This window comes from Heteronotia binoei, chromosome 18 (assembly GCF_032191835.1).
Source record: "Heteronotia binoei isolate CCM8104 ecotype False Entrance Well chromosome 18, APGP_CSIRO_Hbin_v1, whole genome shotgun sequence".
In the NCBI taxonomy this organism is placed as follows: domain Eukaryota; kingdom Metazoa; phylum Chordata; class Lepidosauria; order Squamata; family Gekkonidae; genus Heteronotia; species Heteronotia binoei.
In genome coordinates, this window is record NC_083240.1 from 32,434,975 (window position 1) to 32,451,579 (window position 16,605).

General features: G+C 44.1%; 1 protein-coding gene and 1 non-coding gene across 7 annotated transcripts in view; both read left to right on the forward strand.

Annotated features, from left to right (window-relative positions):
- Positions 1-16,605, forward strand: part of AUTS2 (activator of transcription and developmental regulator AUTS2) — a 1,045,632-nt gene that overhangs the window by 784,340 nt on the left and 244,687 nt on the right. The window lies entirely within an intron of this gene.
- TRNAT-AGU (transfer RNA threonine (anticodon AGU)) lies at positions 1,523-1,595 on the forward strand. Its single transcript has one exon. It is a non-coding gene; the product is annotated as a tRNA-Thr (tRNA).

The window sequence follows — 16,605 nt, forward strand, 5'->3', positions numbered from 1 at the left end:
AAAGAAGACAGTGTGCAACATTAAGATTTTTTTAAAAGGTCTACTGATTATAAGAAACAGTTAAAGGAAATCTGTATAATAACAACCAAAGAGATCTACCACAAGGTATGAGAGAACGGGGAAGCATCTAAAATTATCTAGCACCCAAAACTAAAAATGCTAGGCATAAAAGTAACGACTGTGGGGGTGTTGTTCCAAAATTCTAAAGATGGTACCACTACTGAAAAGGCCCTATTCCTAATTAGCCTGCTTCTGAATGTGACAAGCTACTGTGACTACCTCTGATCTCAATGGGATCCCAATAGACTACACAGCATACTTTTTTCCACCGCCAATCTGGATTAAAATTGAACAATACTCTAATTGGGCCAGAATAGTAGCCACCTAGTATAAATCCACATTGTATATGTCTGAGAGATTGGAATATTGGGTGTGTCGTGATGAATGCTCGAGGAAGTTGTTTGAGTGTCCAGCTCAAATTTGCACCTTCAGTTGGTTACTTTATATGATACTGGAATGATGCCTGAAAGTAGCTTCTGGGTACCATTCTGCTACTCCCATGCCAAATGCGGGTATACGTGGCCGTAGCTTACAACACAAATCTTAAACAGAATAACAGACTTCTAAGCCCAGCGGCTTCAGTGCACTTAGAAGGGTGTAACTCCACTTACAATGGTGCTCTCAGTGGTGGAGCATGCTTTCCGTGCAGCCAATCTCAGGATCAATATTATTATTTTCTGTTTTTCCCAAATCCAGTATGGTTTATGAATTTGGTAAATGTTCCGGGTTCCCAAATGTTTTTGGTTCCATTATACTCTATGGGGACCGTAGGGAATAATGGAGAATAATGAGGATATCTGAGGCTCAGGAAGTCTGGTGTTAGTTTGTTGTGGTTGTTGTTGTTTATGGGGTTTGTTTTGAAGTAGAGGCACCAAATCTGTGGCACAGCTGCTGATGCCTCTCTTCAACGCCCCAACCCACCCCGAGATTCAAAAAGATTGGACCAGGGCATCCAATTCTATGTGTCCTCAAAGAAAATGCTTCCATCCTCCATTGAAGCAATGGAGTGAGGAAAGGGTGTTTAAAGAGATTGCAGCTCCTTTAAATGCCCTTTCCAAGCCACATGAGTGATGCAATTCCAAAGGCATTTAAAGGGACTACAATCCCTTTAAACACCTTGCAGATCAGTTTAAAGGGGAGCCAGCCCAGAATCAGCTGGGTGGCAGGAGCTGAGAGCTCCACACTGCCGCAGCTGAGGGAGGCTTCTTTTGCAGCCTGGTTTACACTCAGCTGCAAGAGGCACTCACCAGCTGTGGCACTGCAGAGCTCTCAGTTCCCGCCACCCCAGCTGATTCTCTCTTGCAGCTCAGAACAAACCAAGCTGCAAGAGGAGCTGGCCCCAGCCAAGGTGGCATGGAGCTCTCAGCTCTCATGGCCCCAGCTGATCCTCTCTTGAAGAACTGGTTTAAACTGAGCTGCAAAAGGAGCCCACCGGCCATTGGGTATAGCTGAATTTACCTGAAGGGATGGTGGCTCAGTGGTAGAGTATCTGCTTAGTAAGCAGAAGGTCCCAGGTTCAATCCCTGGCATCTCCAACTAAAAGGGTCCAGGCAAATAGGTGTGAAAACCCTTAGAGACCCTGGAGAGCCACTGCCAGTCTGAGTAGACAATACTGACTTCGATGGACTGTGAGGGTCTGATTCAGTATAAGGCAACTTCATATGTTCATATGAATAAAAGCAAAAAAACAAAAAAAATCATCTTTTATATGGGCTCAGCTATACTGGTAGCTGATCAAATTCTTTGATCTGTATTTGGCTTAAATAATACTAAAAAAAGAAATACTAGTAAGATATGTTCTAGGTATTTTTCTGGCTCAGTTTATGCTGAATGCACATCCCTATGGCATACCCACTCAATGGATCAAAGGTACACAGAAAAAGGTTTTTTTTCGTGCTTGAGACTCCAGAGAACGCCTGCAGATATGAACAGAAGAGCCCTACTGTATCGGACCAATAGTCCATCTAGTCCAGCATCCTGTCTCACACAGCGGCCAACTAGTCCTCTGGAGGACTAACAACAGGACATAGAGGCCAAGACCTTCCCCTGATGTTGCCCCCCTGGCTCTGGGATTCAGGGGCTTTGTGGAGGTTCCGCTCAGCCACCATGGCTAGTAGCTATTGATAGACTTATCCTCCATGAATCTATCTAATCCCCCTTTAAAGCTGTTTATTCCTGTGATAAAGACAGACAATGCTGAGCTAGCTGAATTGTTGGCCTAACTCTATATAAGGGCAGCTTCCTGTGTTCCTATAGATGTGTGTATGTATCAGGGTTAAAATGTGCACCTTATTCACTTAGTGTGTCCTTTGGATGACAAAGCAGCAACGCACTATTGCCTGAAAGCAGTGTATTAATCCAAGTGCTGCAAAACTGCTGTAAAAGAGATGGAATTCCATAGTGCTGGCATGAAGCATTCTGCTTAAAGCGCTGTTTGAAAATGCAGGACGAGACAGCATATTTCTTGCAGTATTTTGTTTCATTTGGCAATGCAGGGGTTGACGTTGGTGCGCAAAGGGGATGTTGTTTTGCCCTTCCTGTAACTTCTGAAAGCTGCTTTGTGCTTTTGAGTTCCTCGGGGTGCCAAACAAATGCCAGGCTATCAGAGAAAAATGTCAAAACCTCATTATTTCCTGCCGCTAATTAGAACCATAGCTTGAAATAATGTCGATCTGTTCTGTGACATGATTGTATGCCATTTCAGACTATTTCACGTCACTCCAGGCAGGCACACACACACACACACACACACACACACACTTTACCCCCAATTTGTTGCTTGTGAAAATACTAAGAAACTTGTTCCAAAACAAAATTGTTCTTAGAATATTAAAAATGATTCCCCTTTTATGATTATTTCCGCTGGAAATAGATGGCAAACTGGCCATTTCTCTGCTCCCATTTCAAACAAATCTTGCACCAATTATTTTTTTTTTCTTTCACATAAAACTGAATGGAATATTCTACCCCATTTCTGGCAGAGCTGAGACATGATTTCTTTTGATTATGCTTTTATGCCACAAAACGTCAAGGCTCCTGAGACTTAATGGACATTTGGGGGAGAGTGACAGCATATTTACTGAAAGTATAGCCATGCTTGTCGGTTTCCACTTTAGCGCCTGCTGCGTGTGAATGGAACAGCAAAGGAGGAGGAAAGGCAGGAGGATGGGAGAAGGAACAACACGATGCTTCTCCAGGGATGTGACCCTGGTTCATGAGAATGTTGGCTTCCGGTTAAATCCAGGATCCTCTGTTTCCAAGGGAAAGGATGGTTTAGTGGTGGTGCCAAAACGGATGGATCTAGGGTTGCCGACTCTGGATTGGGAAATACCGGGAGATTTTGGCTGGAGAGCTGGGGAGGGGACAAGATTTGGGGAGAGGGGCAGAAACTCAGCAGGGTATACTGCCATAGACTCCACCCCTCAAAGCAGCCATTTTCTCCAGGGAGACTGATCTTAGTCATCTGGAGATGAGTTGTAGCAGCTGGAGGTTCCACTTGGTTTGAGCCCATGATCTGCTTGCACAAATGCTGCAGGTCTTCCTCACCTTTCCCCTTCCCTTTAGTAACTCCATCTGACCCTGGGAAAATTGATTTCCTAGGCTGTAAGTTACTTGTGGAATAACAGCTATGGCAGCCAGGGGGAAGGGTCCAAGATGGAACTCAAACATTGCACTTTTCAATGGAGACTACTTTGGATGAGTGAATGTTCCCTGTGTGATACAGAATGCATATCTGTATGTGATTTCATTTTTTGGATGCTTTTAATTCTCTTTGAAGATGGTTTGCACAGTTCGTCCACCATGTAATATGGTCTTTTACGAGCAGAATGGTAGAATGCATTTTGTGCATCTAATGCCCTTCTGATGTACTGAGGCATAGATAAGGTTGAAAAGTGTGTGGAATGTTACATAAAACATCGCTGCAAAGACACAAAAAGGACATGACGGTCAAGGATCATGGGTTTATTTTGCACAAGGGGGACCTGGAGGATTTTCCAATTGAAACAGAGTGAAGAAATATGATGAAAAGCTTGAAAAATCACCCTGACACACATTCAAATATGAGCTGAGTGATACACAAATACGATTTAATCCATTCTGATTCTCTCCTCTGGTTAAGAGTTTCCCCTGTTTCATTTCTTTATTGTTCCAGAAGTCCACCCTCTTTAATTTTAGTCCAACTTGGAGAATTTTGAAAAGTAACTCCAGAGTCAGAGCATGCCTAGTTTCCTATAGCATTCCATTCCTTTGCTCATCTGCCACTTTCCCCTTCTTTTTCTTTACCACTGCATGTGCATGTGAGCCCTGAAACACTGCAAAAAAGCAGTCTTGAGATGAAGGTATGTCTGATTGCATGAAGGTCCTTTATATACAAAGTCTGCTCATTAATACTCAAGGTGCATTACACCATTAAAAGCAATGCACTAAAAACAATAGAAAATATACAATCTACAGTGAACAAGACTGGATTGTGAAATTAGAAGCAATGCACTAAAGAAGGAATATAATGCATACAAGTATTGTAGTCCAGCTGAATTGCAAAAGAGGTGAATGATGCGATAGACAACATAGTATATAAAAAGAATAATGCAATGTAAACTCCACAGACATTAAACAATACCGTTCCCTTTTGTACGACGTTGTGCTATTGTGTGCACAAGGCCCAACACCACACAAAAATAATCTTGATACAACCTTCCATGCCATGATATCTAGACTGATAAACACAGCAAAAAAGCAAGGTTTGGATGTGCATTCGTAAGCTAGGAGCTGCAGCAAAGCATATATATGTGGTGGCTAAAACAAATTTCAGAAGTAAATTTAAAAAAAAAAAACTAAGGAGGGTTTCTAATTCCTCGGTTCTTCTTCAGAGAGATCACATCATCCTAATCTGCAGAACCTAGAGAGAAAATGAAACGCTGGGAAATTTGGAAGTATTTCTACTACTCATAAGAGATCAGCATGAAGACACATGAACACATGATACTGCCTTATACTGAATGAGACCTTTGGTCCATCAAAGTCAGTATTGTCTACCAGGGGTGGAATTTTAGCAGGAGCTCCTTTGCATATTAGGCCACACACCCCTAATGTAGCCAATACTCCAAGAGCTTACAAAAAAGAGCCTTGTAAGCTCTTGGAGGATTGGCTACATCAGGAGAGTGTGGCCTAATATGCAAAGACACTCCTGCTAGAATTCCACCCCTGTTGTCTACTCAGACTAGCATCTACTCTCCAGTTTCTCAGGCAGAGGGCTTTCATAGCACCTACTGCCTGAGCCTTTTAACTAGAGACGTCAGGGATCGAACCTGGCACCTTCTGTATGGCAAGCAGATGCTCTGCCACAGAGCCACAGCCTTGATCACTTACTGGCTTGGTTTTGAGTTCCATTAGCTAGTTGTGGATTAGCACAGCTGAAATGTTTAACAAACTGTTGTAGCAGTTTGGATAGGACTAAGTAAAAAAGACAATTGCATACATGTGGCCAGAGACTGCTTTCCCATAGCTTCCCCCCATCTGTCCCCTCCCCGCAATATGCTGCTACCACCATCTCCTTGTCTGGAACTATCAGTATTAGTTAGGGTCTTATACTTACGAGGTATCTCTCTGTATCTGCAACTGCTACTGCTATTCAATAGAAAAGGCTGTTCGAATCTGAATCATTTTGTACGTGTATATTCTCTCAATGCCTCCTAGGAATTGTAGAGAGTTCAAACACACTCTTCATTCACCATTGTTGTTGTTAAAACTTGATTGGCATGGTTTTGGGGAGTAGAAAAGGCAAGCGAATTGTACTGAAAAGGAATAATTTGTACATGCACACTCTTGCACTGCCTCATGAGAGCTGTAGTTATTTTGAAGTGGGAGGTTCTCTGATTCTTGCGTATGGTAGCAAAGAACTACTCTGATTGGGTGCCTTTTGCGCATAATGCAGCTTCTTGTGGGAAAGTGTCTTGAAACAGCTACTGGGCAGGCATCAGGGCTTTTTTCCCCTCTGTAAGCATGCACCGGAACATAGTTCCGGCTGACTTGACATCAGGGGGTGTGACCTAACATGCAAATGAGTCCCTGCTGGACTTTTTCTACAAAAAAAAAGCTCTGGCAGGCACAAAACGTCCTTAGGTGACATTCAGTTTGAACTTTGAACCAAAATATGGAGATGATCCCATGAGGCCATGGACTTAATATGTAGAAGAAAAGCTCACGCTCTGTAAGTCTGAGTGCTGATTAAGTCCCTTTCAAAATTCTCAGCCGCACTTTTGCGAGCCTCTTTTCATCTCTTGCCATTGCACGTGAAGCCCATCTCCTCCAGAGAGGACTGATGATGTGATCCCAAAGAGATTACTCCACCAGGGAGAGTGAGCCAGATGGAGAGAGGAAGTACATCCAGCAAGGAGGGGGTTACGATATCTAGGGGGGCGGGGGGGACCTAGTTGCAATCTACCAAAAATGCTTAATATTGAATTAAATCCTTTTAAGTTTATTTTAGGAGGAAGAAGAAGGGGAGATCAAATCTTGAGCCTTATTAAGCTTCTTCCCCCCTCCCCCCCGCCTTTCCACCAGAAGCTAAGAAAGCCATCTGTTGGAACCTGTTTGCATGTTTGTTTTCTACAATAAAATGCAAAACACTTCTTCCTGTTAGAGGATTATGCCATATGTCACTCCCTGTGACAAAACCAGAATGTTTATTAATAAACCCAATAAGAGGCAAGGATTTAGGAAGATTTAAAGGGGCCGTGTTTTTCAGTATTTAAGAGCTCATGTGTAGGTTGGATGTGTATGGACAGGGAAAGGGAGGGCTGGTTCATTGCTACTTTTGTGCTGGGAGGGGAATAGGCTTTCATTTGCATGGGAGGTTGCTGTTTGTGGCAATAGAGAGAAAGGAGATGCTCATGTGGGGGCACACTGATTTGTCTGCTTGTTCCACATGTTAAAAACCCCGACTGATTTTGATCTGCAGTTTATAGGTGGTTGATATTTAATTTGATCGGTACAAGCGTGTTGCCATCAGTTTATCCTTTCCCTTCTTCTCTCCTCTTCTTATAAGCTAGTTAAAGAAATGAGGTAGCAAAGGCAACTTCTCTTTTACATATGCATCTGAGCCTCGTTGGATTGCTGTCAGAAAGATCTTTTTTTTTTTTTTGCTAAGGGCAACCATTGGCACAGATCCAACCATGCAGTGCCTCCACAGAATGGAACCTCCTTTTGCCAAAGAGGGGTGATGGTAATTTCTGCCAATTCTCTTCTCCCACTACAGATTCCCACTTTGCCCGTTATGTTGTTCCTGAAGATCCACTGACCATCCATACCCAAAAACCTTACTCAGTCCGCATAATAATAACAGACCGGATAACATTTGCTCATTACTAGAACATGTATCTGATATAAAGTGCTTGCAAAGATCTGTCCCCATCTGGAAGTATGCCACTGTATTTTAGACCGGCAAAAGCTTTGAAACAGTTTCCAAGGGTTGGCCCCACATAAAAGTCAATTAAGGTAGTCTAGTGAAGTGAGCTAAGCATTGAGTAGTCATCAGATATTTATATGATAGAAACAGTTTTGCAGTACATGTACTCAACATGCTGCCCTCGATAGTGTGACACTGTGTAACGTGGAGATGAGCATATTTCCTAGAAGGACTAACTTCCAGTTTCCTCCCAGTGACTGACACCAGAAGCAGGTGCAGCTACAGTTCTCTCAATATTTTGGTTTCGCTCACACTTGTTCAGATGCGTCAGTCCTTGAGCATCCATGATTGCAAGCAAAAATGAAGCTACTGTTCATGAGAAACATGCAGAATTATCCCCTGAGGTGACAAGCACCAGGACCAAAGACAAAAGAGACTCCCCAGTTTTTGGACAGGTGGACCAACAGTTTGATACAGCACATGATTTAGATGCAAAAAGTCTTAGGGTCAACCTTTGGTATCACCAGTTAAAGGGATCTCAGGTAGCAGCAGATGTTCAATAAGACCTTTCTGGGTCTGAGACCCTGAAGACCCATTTGCTTGCAAGACAGTAGTGGGCTAGGTGGCTCCATGGTCTGATTCCATACAGAGCAGACAATTGTCCAAAAGGTAACATCATGCTATGGTCTTAGAGCTACTAGTGCAGACATGGAACCAATCCATGCCTGGATGACTACAATGAGTATGATTGTGTGATCTACTCCGTGTCTCCAGGGGACTGTAAGGCTACAGCTACACGTAAATACCTGTAAGAAAAGAGTAACAGTCCAGATCCATCCAGCTGGTGCAAAGATGTTTGCAGCCTTCCTTACTTGCTAGAAACATCTCTGACTATTTTCACGTGGACGTTCAGAACAAATCCCAATCAGATGATTTAAAGATGTTCTGACCCCTGGCTAGGTCATGTAGCTCCAGTGGGACTTCCAGCTAGGGTTGGAAAATTCCTGGAGATTTTGGGGGGTGGAGCCTGGAGAAGGTAGGGTTTGAGGTGGAGAGGAGCTTCAGCAGGAGTATAACACTGTAGAGAACAACTGCCAAAACTCCCAGGGAACCGATCTCCGTTGGTTGGAGACCAGTTGTAATTCTGGGAAAGCTCCAGCCACCACCTGGATGTTGGCAGCCCTAGCCTCCAGACAACTGCCTATGAGATCAGAGTCCTCTTAGTCCCATTGGTGATTGTTTCTCAACATGGGTGACCAGGCATTACTGCTGTTTACTTACTGCTTCATAGCAGTACCTCTGAAACAGAATAGAAATAATTTGATTTCAGCAACCCAACAATTTTCTCACTAGCAAACGGTAACCTTGAGCATAAACCTCTAATGACAGACAGCGATGGGCTTGATCATCTCTGCTTGCTTACATGAGGCAATGTTTAGGACCTCTTTTGTGCTTATTGGTCTGTCCCTGGACTAAATCTGAGAGATGCCCTGTGTGTTTTTGTTCTCCTTCCAGCTTTCTGTTGTCTGCGTTTAATTCTTTCCCCTTTGAATTGGCTTTTGGTCATGACTTTCCTGTCCCGTATTTCCATGCCAGGCTCCTGGAGTCTCTTCAGTTCTGCACTTTGGCAGGTGCACTGAGAAAGTTTGCTCCCTCCCCAGGGTGGAAGGTGGAAGTCAAAGCCGCGCAGACAAATAGCTTTCGACCGTCAGTATCAAAGGCTAGAGCTGCCCAATGCAGGGATGCCCTCTCGCATCTCCGCCGTACCAAAGCGCTGTTGTTATTCTGGCTGCATAGTTTGGCTTGTTACTAAGCACATGCTTTGCAGATTAGCCTGTTTGTACAGCCAATTGAACATGTGCTCCATTAAAAATTAAAGCTTCCTGTTTGGAGGATGGAGCGGGAGACATCAGCTGCCACTGCGTGGCAGACATGGAAGGCCCCCCGAGCCCATTACCATAGGTTACAGCAAAAGTTAATCTGTGCCAACGCCGTTAAATAATGCAGTTCATGCAGATGGCTCACTAGTACATCGACTCGCAGATGTGGCCTCCAGCCGCTGTGGTTGCCATATTGCAGGAGTTGTCGGCAGCAGTCAGAATCTGATGTTGATGGTAGCTCTTGCCATTTGTGGGAGTTCCTCCTCCTTTTTTTTCTTCCCCCCCACCCCTTGCCGCTCACACCAGCTAGAGAAGAAATGATGACAGTACAATGTTTTGTTTTGTTGTTTTTTTTAAATACAGCTCAGAAGCTTGCCAAACAAAAGAGAGAGAAGGCCTTGGGAGTCGAGCCAAAAAGGCTGGGATGCATATCTTGCTGTAAACAAAGGAAGTATTTAGGTTTTATTTCAGGGACACATTACTCTACTTGAAGAAGGAAATGGAGATATCGTAAAATCTGCCTTTGGGGATATACATGAAAATCAGGGCTTTTTTTTAGCAGGAACACAGTTCCGGCTGGTTTGGTATCAGGTGGTGTGGCCTAATATGCAAACGAGTTCCTGCCAGGCTTTTTCTACAAAAAACCCTGCGTAAAACAATGGTGATGTCAGGAGCTGTGACCTAATATGCAAATGAATTCCTGCTTTACTTTTTCTACAGAAAAGCCCAGTGTGGAACAATGGTTATGTCAAGGGTGTGGCCTAATATGCAAATGAGTTCCTGCTGGGCTTCTTCTACCAAAAAAAGTTGTGTAAAACAATGGTAATGCCAGGGGTGTGTGACCTAATATGCAAATGAATTCCTGCTGGGCAACCCTAAATTGTGGATGCTAGTCTTCCAGAATTCATTGGCCTACATCCTGCCATTCAACTCAGTGACATTTCAGGCCTTTCTCAAGTTGAAGCCTCCTTCCCCCAACCTGTGGCTCTTCTGCCAATCAGTTAGGTTGAACAAATTTTCCTTGGGTTGGAGGAAGGGTTGCCAGCCTCCAGGCAATAGCTGGAGATCTCTCGTTATGGCGACTGATCTCAAGGTGATAGATATCAGTTCACCTGGAGGATAATGGCTGCTTTAGAAGGTGGACTGTATGTCATTATACCCCACTTAAGTTTCTGCCTTCCCCAAACCCTGCCCTACTCAGGCCCCACCTCCAAAATCTCCAGTTATTTCCCAACCCAGAGCTGGTAATCCTAGTTGGTGGAAGGCTTCAATCTTTGCTGAATGGAATGAGATGATACAGCCCATTGGAATTTGATGTCTTTGCTCCAGGGATGGATCTGCCTTAGGAACAAGGATGTCAGGCTCCAGGTGAGACTTGAGGATCCCCCAGAATTACAGCTCATCTCCAGACCACAAAATCTGCAGAATTTTTATGTCCATTAAATGTATGGAAGCAGGTACAGTAAATTGAGTATGTTCAGTCACAATGAATTAAACATAACAAGCCCCAAAATCATGCTACTTGTCAGTAGATTTAGCCAGTCTGTCTCTCAGCACTGTAGCCAGGAATTTTTTCTTGTTTCATTTTGACTGAGCAGCTGTGTTTTTCCAGGTCAGGGCTAACCCTTTAGAAATGATAATGACCTCTCTGGCCAGACACAATTACATGGTCAGTTCACACCTTCAGCTATAAGCTGTCAGCTAGACAGGAAATGAAAACTGCCTTTATCTGCAAAAGGGTTTTTCTCCCCTCAGTCTCTCTGTTTCTCCTACCTGGCTGGGCTGGACAAATTGAAGAGGGGGCTTTGCCTGGTGAGAGCCCTTTCATAGCTACAGGCCTGCTGTCTCTGCACCCATCAGTCAATCCTCTATTTAGGACAATATTAGTGGATTGAATATCTTTGCTCAGCAATTTCTACAAATGAATTCACCTAAGACTTTGATGCTTATAAGACCATCAGAAGAGCTTGTTGCCCCAGGCAAAAGTTCATCTTGTCCAACATCCTGTTTCCCAGAGTCATCATTTAGAGTCTCTGAGAACTGTATAAGCAGAACCAGAGGTTTCTAGAAAGTTGGAAGCCAAAGGAAAAAAATTCAGCCTTTTTTTGGGGGGGGGGAGGAGGGGGTTTAATGAAAACATTAAGGGAAATGGAAATATATGCAAATTTCCTACCAAATCTAAATGTTACTACTCTGGCAACATAAAATGCATTGTTTATCATTACATGACCAAACAAACTGGTACAAAACAAACCATGAACTCGCCCAGTTCGCGCTTGAACCACGGTTCATTTTCCAGTTCGTGCCCATCCCTACTTAGCATACAACTCTGTACAAGCTGACATATACAGGGAATTTAAAAATAAGGGGAAGGCATGATGTGGGGAAGAGAGCATTAGACTATAATCTGGGAGATCGGAATCCCCATGGAAAGCTCACTGTGTGACCTCTGCCATGGAAAGCTTACTGTGTGACCTTGGGCCGATCCCATACTCTCACTCTAACCTACCTCACAAGAGAGAACAATGAAAGGTGCTTTGGATCCCTAGTGTGGAGAAAGGTAGGGGTGTAAATTAAGTAAATAAATAAAAACGTCGTTGTTTCCCACAAGCCAAAATTGCAAATATTCCACAGCCGTAGCAGATATATCTTAATTTATGCCATCTGAGAAGTGGAAAAAATAAAAGATGAAATTAGAAAAGATGAGTGGGAAACAAAAAAGAGATTGAATTAGGTGGACAAGGACAATCTCATCAGGTCACAAGAGGACTTCCGCATGATACATGAAGTTGCCTTCTGCCTATTGGTCTATCAAGGTTGGTATTGTCTACAGAGATTGCTTCCAGTAGAGCAAATGGCAGCTTCAAAGGGTGGTGGCCTCCGTATCACAGCCTTACTGAGTTCCCTCCCCTGCCCAAACTCCACCCTTCCTATGCTCCATCCTTAAATCTCCAGGAATTTCCCAACCCAGAGCTGGCAACCCTATTAACTGGCCCATACTCCTCTACCAGTTTCCTTCCTCCCCAAACCACAAATGTTACCTTACTGAAAGGAGTAGAAGACAAGTAACTTGCCATAGGAAATTGCTGTTTAAATAGTCTGGGTCAGGGGTGGCCAAACTTGCTTAATGTAAGAGCCACATAGAATAAACGTCAGATGTTTGAGAGCCTCAAGATGTGAATTTCAGATGTTTGAGAACTGCAAGATATGAACATCAGATGTTGGAGAGCCACAAGACAGGAAGGCAGACAGGCAAATAAATGGGGAGAGGGAGAGCTGGAAAGAAAGCAACTTTAAATGCATTCTCCAAGCCAACAACTGGCTTGGCTTGGAGAAGTTATGTAAAGAGAGAAATGCCTTCTCCAAGCAGGCCAACAGGGCAGTGGGGGGTTCAAAAGCCACACAATGTATGTCAGAGCTGCATGTGGCTCTTGAGCCACAGTTTGGCCACCCCTGGTCTGAGTCCTGTAAATTGCCCTTACAGCCTTCCCCAGTATGATTCCAGCTAGGTTTGATTTTGAATTAATAATTTTCACAGGCTCCCCAATTGAACCTGAAGGCTGAGAAAATTACAATTCCTATTAATCCCAGCAATCCCATAAATTCTGAGCCTATGCCAGCAGTGGCTGCAAGCCAGCTGCCTATAGGGTGATGAAAGTTTCTAACTGTTAACAGTACAAATATCCTCCAAAAACCATTCATCTGAAATGGCAAACAAATGAGAATGTGAGTGCTTGAACTGCTGGAGAGAAAATGGGCACATTCTGTTTTCAAGCACATGGTTTGTAAGCATCGCTAATCTGATGGCAATCGAAGAAGGGATGGAATGAACCTCCCTGGAGAGGAAATTCCATAGCTTCTTGTCTAGTACTGGCTGGACCTTCATCCCATTGGACTGTGTCTCTGATTAGCTGAATGTCTTAGCAGTGCCATACAAAGCAGAGTTACAAATTTCCCAACGCTTTGACTCCAACAGACTGTGTGATTCTGTTTTGGACTGCATGATTAGATGCCTGCCCATGTATATTTTTAATTTAAAAGATTTCTAAGTCTGCCCTGCCCTCAGACAACTGGGGCCTAGCACAGGGAACAGTTTTAAAAAAGCATATACAGCACAGAAGGCATAAAACAAAAATGACATCCAACAAGGACTTTCTCCTTCCATATGTCCCTGTGGACCAACTATGATTGTCAGGCAGCCGTTTGTTGGCTATTCCTAAGGTAGGGTTGCCAGCCCACAGGTCCCAGCAGGGGTTTCTCCACTTTTGGGGCTTCAACTCACCACTGGTCATGTGGCCAGCAGGGGAGACCCCATCGACCAACAGGGACATGACGTCCCCAACTCAATGACATCACTTTCAGATGACATTATCATGCCGGGACATTGCATGACAATACTCTTTTTTGGGGGGGGGGGGGGGGAAGCAATAGAGCTTTGTCCAAAAACCAGAGCATTACACACAATGTCTTGTCTACCCCAGAATGCCCTCCAGTTCTGTGGAATGGGCACCCTGAAGAGGTGAGGGTGGGCCCCTCCTGTCTCTTTGCCAGGGCTTCTGAAGGAGCTTGAATGGCATGCATTTTTAAGGGGGGAGGGGAAGAGATTTGGGGTTTGCAATTTTATTTTTGGTTTCAACTGAAAATATTTTTAACTATTATTGTGAGCGGCCTTGAACCACAAGGAAAGGTGGGATGCAAATGCTTTAATAAACAAATTAGGTATCCCAGTACTTAAAACCTAAATTGGTTGTTAGGGGCTGTGGCTTAGTAGTAGAGCATCTCCTTGGCAGGTCCCAAGTTCAATCCCCAGTGTCTCCAGTTAATAGAACCAAGCAGCAGGTGATGTGAAGACCTTGACCTGAGATCCTGGAGAGCTGTTGCCATTCTGACTAGCTGCATGTGCTTTAGCTTAGGAGAGAGCCATGCCTTCGTCTTAGAACCTCCACTTTGAATGCAGAAGGTCCCAGGTTCAATCCCCAGCAGCTCCAGTTAAAAGGATCAGGTTGGTGGTGATGTGAAAGACCTTGACGTGAGATCCTGGAGAGTCACTACCAGTCTAAGTATACTGATTTTGATGGACCAAGAGTCTGATTCAGTAGAAGGCAGTTTCATGTGTTCATGTGAGGGTTAAATGCAGCCAACTTTTCATGCAGTCTAACCCCCTCCCCCCCCAATTACAGTTCCTGTCCCACATGATTTTTGTCCATACAGAAGTCAAAGAGGATACTCCCCTCCCTTTTTTACCAGCAGAAAAGATGGCTGAGTCTAGACAACAGTAACCTTTAAGGCAGGGGTGTTAAACATGCAGCCCAGGGGCCAAATCAGACTAGGGTTTGCCAAGTCCAATTCAAGAAATATCTGGGGACTTTGGGGGCAGAGCCAGGAAACTTTGGGGGTGGAGCCAGGAGACATTGGGGGTGGAGCCAGGAACAAGGGTGTGACAAGCATAATTGAACTCCAGGGGAGTTCTGGCCATCACATTTAAAGGGGCTGAAGCTCCTCCCCCTCCTGGTCCCTTGGGGAAAGAAGGAAGGAGCCAGAGCTTCCTTTGCCCAGTTCCCAGGATCTCATGGGAGAAATGTAAAGAAAGCAGCTTTAAGACCAATGGGTACTAATATTTTAAGCACGTTTTACATTTTTTTAAAAAAAAGATCTTTGTGTTTATCTGTGTCCTTTATAAAGTTTATATCACTGTTACCCAATTGTAAATAGGTACACACATGCCCATCCTAACAAGGTCTCCTTTATGTCAGAGCTGGCCCCCATAGCAAATGAGTTTGACACCCCTGCTTTAAGGGCCTCCAAAGGTTCTTTTCAAAAGATCTGTCCTGCAAGACCTTACAGAGATTGCAGGAAAGATAAGGCCTTCCTGATTTCTTCTGGGAGGCTGTACCACAGGACTGGGGCAACAAGAGATAAAACCCATGAGCACACTTTTGCAGGGGCTCTGAGAAGACCAACAGGTCCCAAGCGAAGGTGCTTTTTATGAGCTCATTATTTGGATAAATGTAGTTCAGAGATACATTTGGGAAGATGAATAGGTAAGAGGAAGGGTCAATTTATTTTTAGTTCTCCTGAACCGTGCAGCTGTCGACCAACTGGAATTCCAATAAGCTGGCTGGAGATAACAGCTTCCTTTTTAAGACCTTTTTTGAGCCACTATTGGCAAAATAACCTTTCGAAAGTTTTGAAAGCACCTCTCTTCGAAATGAGTGGCAGCACGGTGCGCCTGGATAAAGGCCAAAGTGCTCTCGGCTACTCATGCTGCCTTGCCTTATCTTCAGAAACTACCTCAGTGTTTCCAAAATCCTGAAAAACTGAGGATTGATCAAGGAATTTGGGAAATGGCTCCCTCGACAAAGGCAAAGAGAATCTTCCTTGGGAGAAAAGGAATGCAGGAAGGAAGCTTTTTAAAAGTATTTAACAAACGTGATTTGATTGAGGATGAGCTACATAATACCTCCATCGACACTTGGGCTGTCATCTCCGCATTGCGTTCCTCACACTGTCTTTCCAACTGCTGTCTTTCACTGTCAGTTCTAATAAAACGCATTGGTCAGCTTCAACTCCCTGGGAACACAACGCTGTATTTGGTGAACTACACGCGCCCGAGGCACCTCATGCATGATTTAATGTGCTTTGTAAATGTCAATAGGTGGGAAAGCATTTGGTTCCTCCTAGGGGTTTTTTCCCCCTTAAATCCTGGCGGACACGCCTGTCGATTACGGATAAACCGCAGCAGCCTTTTTCAAGGCCCAGCCGGGCCCACACCTGCCTAACTGGAGGGGGTGGCATGCACGCCTGCAGAGTGTGTGCGAAGGAATTGCCGGGAGCAAAATATTGGCAGGTTTCAGAATTGCTCCACCACCAACCAATGAGGTCTTTTATTTGGAAGACCTTGGCTCCCATAAAAGTCCCCTGTGATACTTTCTAGGTACATCTCGTAAACAGGCAGTGTCCTTCACAGTTTTTGGAATCATATTTCTGCTTTAAATAAATTAAGGATGCAGTTTCTCCCTCTCGTTCTTGATCAAATTTATTTGAAAATTAAACCTAAAACAGCCACACTGGGGGAAACCTTGGTGTATGGAGTTAGAAAATGCCAGGAGTAATAATTTAGACCAGCCTTTCACTTCCAGGATAAGATATATTTACAGTGTACACCAGGGCTTTTTTTTTTTTTTGTAGCAGGAACTCCTTTTCATATTAGGCCATACACCCCTGATGTAGCCAATCCTTCATGAGCTTACGGGACTT